Below are 4,797 nucleotides of genomic sequence, written 5' to 3'. Positions count from 1 at the left end.
TGTTGATGGGGTGACCAGCTCAGGAGGAGTGACAGGAGAGTCCAGAGCCCAGAAACAGCCCTGGTCAGAATCAGGGGGGCTCTCACCCCGACGACAGCTGGAAATTCTTTCTGCTCTCCTGCAAGCTGGGTGTTACAAACCGGAGACTTTTCAAGCCCAGTCCCAAACACAGGAATTCTCCCCTCGTCAGTCTGTCTCCTGGGCCCCAACAAGACAGCTGTACTTCCCACGCAAGCAAAAGCATTCAACTGTGAGAGCCCTTGCCTGGGTCAGCTTGCTCAGCTTATCCTTGAAAGAGAACATAAGCTCCTCCCAAGGAATGACCATTTTTCTGCTCCAGGTCGTATAGAATGCGGGGTAGAGGACTTTCAAAATGTCCCTTGCTGCTATCAGCAGCAAGAGCACAATCTATGCCATCCCAGGTCGGCATGGCAATTGTATTTGCTCAGCCAGTTCTTTGAAATTTACCAAAAGGATCTGAGTCACACGCATGATCCTTCCACTGGCTTTTGTGAAGGTAAGTGAACCAATTCCTTCTGAAACTGAAAAAGAGAATCCTTCACTGGATTTCAGGTAAGGCCACAACTAGACTGGAAGCAAGGAGAGCTGAAAATGAATCCGATAGGCACTGGGATGTCCCAGGACAAATCTGGTGGTAGAGGCTGAGTGCATTCTGTGCCGCGGGTGCCCAAGCACAAAGACCTACGTAAGCCTTTGCTAAGTGAAAAAGCTTGTCTTTCTCCAAATTCTCACCGAATGACCTATGTGACCACCCAGCGTGGACAGTCATACAGAGGGGTGGTGTCCTATTTGACTTTTGCAGAACACACTGATTTGTTTACTTGTATGTGGTGCATTTCCTTATAGGAGTTACAAGCCCCAGCAAACTTCCGAAATCTTCCTGCAATAACAATAGTGCTCTAGGGAGTGCGGGAGAAGCCCTTCCCACCTCTGCAGAAGACCCGGCCGAGAAAAAGGAGATTTATCGTGGGCGTTGAGAGTTGGAGGGGTGGGAGGAACATTTAGAGAAGAGCAAAGAGAGATATTTTTCACTGGAGACGTTGGGAATGATGGTGTCCTCTGCTAAAAATGGTGAGGAAGCAATTTCCCTGGAGGTTCAGAAAACAGGACTGGACTCACTGCTGGCTATTCAGTGAGGGCTTGGGGATGGTGGTGGGAAAATGGGCTGGGTGTGACCCCTGGCTGCTCATCTAAGGTCTCTCTGTTCTGATTTTATTCCAGCCGGTCTGGGAGGAAGAGAAGAGTTGAGGATAGTTGAGTACATCCGTGGAGGGCATGTGCTGTCAGACGATGGGGGACGGAGCCTGGCTTTCTGGATCTCCCTAGAACTGCGCCAGGAACCAGGAGGCCGGGGCTGGGATGTGATGCTGTCGTCAACCGGCATCAAAGACCCAGGACCACTCTGGCCACAGTTTTATCCTCTGTGAAATCCAAACGTGTAGTTTCAAGTTGCGCGAGGGCTGTTCTTGGCCTGCAGGACCACCCAACCAGGGAGCCCCCCCCCCAACACACACACACTGGGATGCAGTTGTAATAAAAAAACAAACACTATTCTAAGGGCGAATGGGGAAGGGTAGAAATCGATTCTACCTTTGGAATCTTACAGGTTTCTTGGAAAGGTGGGCTGGGGACTAGGCCTTGAGTATGTTTAGATGAGGTGCTGACAGGTGGGTACGGGAGCAGATAAAGCAAGTGAACAAAAAGAGGAAAACTGGGTGAGTGCAGGTGGCAAGTTTTGGGAGTGGAAAATAAGGGACTACGATCCGGGCACAGGAAAACATCACACAGCAGGTCCTCAGTCGATATCTGTGACTGATGATGGCAGTAACAAGGACTGGGCTAGAACAGGAGGGCATCTCCCTGGCTGAAGGGCCAGGAGCAGCACCAAGTCCACATGGGCTCTTGAGAGGGAGACAGGCCACTCTGACGGGCTCTGCGTCCACTGGCAGGTAGACACGAGAGAGGAGGCCCGAGGGCAGAGGAGAAAGGTCCTGGGGGAGAGATGACAAGGGTTTGAATTTAGATAGCAACATTGGGATGGGGAGGGATGTAAAAAATAGTGCAAAAGAAGATTCTGCAGGTTTCTGGAGGCTGAAGGAAGGGGAGATGAAAACAATTCTGAGGATTTTGAACCTGGGCAACGGGGAGGGTGGAGATTCATAAACAGAGATGGCCAAACTGAGGAAGAGAGAGGGAAACCTGGAAGAGAAATGGAAACCTGGAAGAAGGTTGTCAGGAGAGCCCAAGAAGAGAATCTGAGTAGTCAGTGGGGGCTGAGCCACGTGAGGAGAGGGTCATGGAGGTGGTTCCCGGGGCCATGGTTGGGAGCAAGGCCTATGAAAATGGCCCCAAGCAGCGGCCAGTTGCCAAAACCCGAGGAGAGAAAATAGAAGCAGAAGGTGTCAGGGACCCCATAAAGAAGTTTGTAATACATGGAACAAAAGAAAATGATGGTGAACTTAAAGACAGTGGGCCCAGGGGAAGCCATTTTAGGATAAGGAAGATGTGGCCATGCTTTGGTGCCATGCTTCTCAAACGTGAATGTGCATTCGCATCACAGGGAATCCCATTAATGCAACTTCTGATCCAGGAACGAGGACAGAGGATGGCATGGCATGGAAGAGACAGGAGCCGATGAGGCCGCTTTGGGCCTGGTAAGTAAGTTAGTTTTGCAGAGGAAGATGGGGTGTCAGCTGCACACAGACCGAGGGAAGGGAAGATGAGAGGGTGATGTGAAGGAACCGTGAGATGGGGGAAAGAGGTACAAGGAAGCCCCTGAAGAGATGCCTGGATCTTCTTGGTCTGGTGAGCAGTGAGAGACTCTGTGGGTGGAAGGTGGACGTGGGGTCTGGGGAGTCCAAGGAGGGGGGAAGGCCTCAGGGACAGTGGTTTGGCTGACTTGCTGGCCAGAGAGGAGAGTGGTGCAGATGAAAGCTTGGGTGGAAAAGGAAGCTCTTAAAGGGACATGGGCAGGGGGTGGGCACAAGAAAGGGTAGGAGAGGACAGTGGCAGAAAGGAAGAGGTGAGAGGAGAAGCTGATGTTCCAGAGCCACTGGTGGCGAGGTCTGGGAAGTGAGTGTGGGAGGTGGCTAAGGGGGCCAGGCAGATGAGAGAGACTGAGATGGAACAGGCTGGAGCCTGGAAAGATGAGGGCGTGCATGCAAAGGGCAGAGGCCTGAGGAGAGGGAGGCTGGTCTTGTGGCAGAGTGATGAGTGACAGGAAGCACCAGGGCCCAACACCTCCAGGAGGGTGGAACACAGGCCTGGCCGTGGAAGGTCCTTCCGTTCGTTCTATGGGTTAGCAACAGCACCTGTTTCAGGAAGCCAGAACGGCTCCTCAAGGCAGAGGGGGCCTGGCCTGTTCTCATTCACTCAACCCCCACTTCCTGAGGCTCCTTGAATGCGGCCCCGGGCTGGACTGCTGAGGGCTGAGTCTCATGCCTTTGGACCATGACATGGAGGGGTGATGGGAAAAGTGAGACCTTCAGTGAGGACTTGAGGGCACCCTGTGGTCATCCCAGCTACCTGCCGCTGCTGCCCCAGGTCAGGGGAGGTTAAAACCCAACTCTGGGTCAAGTCACTGGGAGCTGAGATTCCAGCAGTCCCGCTTTGCCGGCCCCTGGGACCACCCCTCACCTCTCCCACACTGCAACACAGGGCTTGAAGCCAGTGAGTGCTCCTGGCACAAGCCAGAGTGGGGTGGGGTGGGGGCTCCAGCCGGGAAGGAGGACCAGCCAACAGCATGGCTGGACACCCCGCTATCAGTTTGTTCGGTTCGGTTTGATTCTCTTTCTCTCCCTGGTGGGCTTCAGCTTGTAGTTGTTTGCTCTTCATCAGTGGTTTATGGGGACCATGGTGTTTGGGGAGGAAAGAGCAGGGACGGGAACTCTCAGATGCTGTGCTGGTGCCCAGCCGTGTCCTGGGCCTTCCCCGCCGGCCCCGCCATGCCTGGGGTGGGCCTCGATGGGCCTAACCCTCAGACCCGCAGCCCTTGTCACACAGCTCCTCGTGGTGTCCTTTTTTAGGCCCCTTGGAACTCGGACCAATGCCTGCCAGAAACCACGTGGGCTCCTTCCCTCCAAATCAGAACATCCTTTCTTTATTCCCTCCGCTGAGGCCTGGGGTTTCTTTGCCTTTCAGCCCGGGTCTTCCTCCCCGTGGAGGTCTTTGCAGCAAGGGGGCAGGACGTTGGGTGGCTGGCCTTCCTTTGGCTCTGCCCTCCCTGGGTGACCTATGGCTGCTTCTGCGTTGCCAGACGCACTCTGTCCCCCTGAGGCACCGGGGGACAGCCTCTGGCCCTTCCTGGTGTGCCTCCTCTGCGTCTGTCTGTCGTTCTACCCACCCATCCCTGTGTTCCTTGCCCCTTCCCCGGGCCTCTGGTTATTTGTCCACAGAGGAGGAGGGAAGCTCTCAAGGATTTGTGCAGAGACCCTGGACAGAAGAAGATACGTGGAATTTGCAATAAATCCAGGAGCAAAGTTGTAACTTGACTTGAAAACAAACAAAAGGGCCAGAACTGCACTTAAGCTCCGCAGAAGCTCCTCTCCCAGTGTAAACAGAAAAGGGCAGGCTTGGGCCGAGCAGCCTCCTCAGGACTGGGACAGCCAGGGAGGGGTCCGGAGCAGGCTGGCCGCCCACTTCCTCCCGAGGAGACAGGTTGTGGGGAAAGGTCTCTGAGGCCTCGTGAGAGGAGAAAGAAGAAGCTGGCAGTGCTGTTGTTTGCCACTTAGTTTTCCATGACTTACGCTTTTGAAATGACATTCTCAGGATTGGGAC

At 54.1% G+C, this 4,797-nt stretch overlaps 1 long non-coding RNA gene across 1 annotated transcript; it reads left to right on the top strand.

Moving 5' to 3' along the window:
- Positions 1 to 434: 434 nt before the first annotated feature.
- On the top strand, positions 435 to 1,515 carry LOC122239641. Its single transcript, XR_006218947.1, has 3 exons — positions 435 to 517; positions 868 to 1,092; positions 1,243 to 1,515. It is a non-coding gene; the product is annotated as an uncharacterized LOC122239641 (long non-coding RNA).
- Positions 1,516 to 4,797: the final 3,282 nt, after the last annotated feature.

The sequence above is a fragment of the Panthera tigris genome, chromosome B3 (genome assembly GCF_018350195.1).
Source record: "Panthera tigris isolate Pti1 chromosome B3, P.tigris_Pti1_mat1.1, whole genome shotgun sequence".
NCBI classification, from domain to species: Eukaryota; Metazoa; Chordata; class Mammalia; order Carnivora; family Felidae; genus Panthera; species Panthera tigris.
This window is presented reverse-complemented; position numbering and strand designations above follow the sequence as displayed.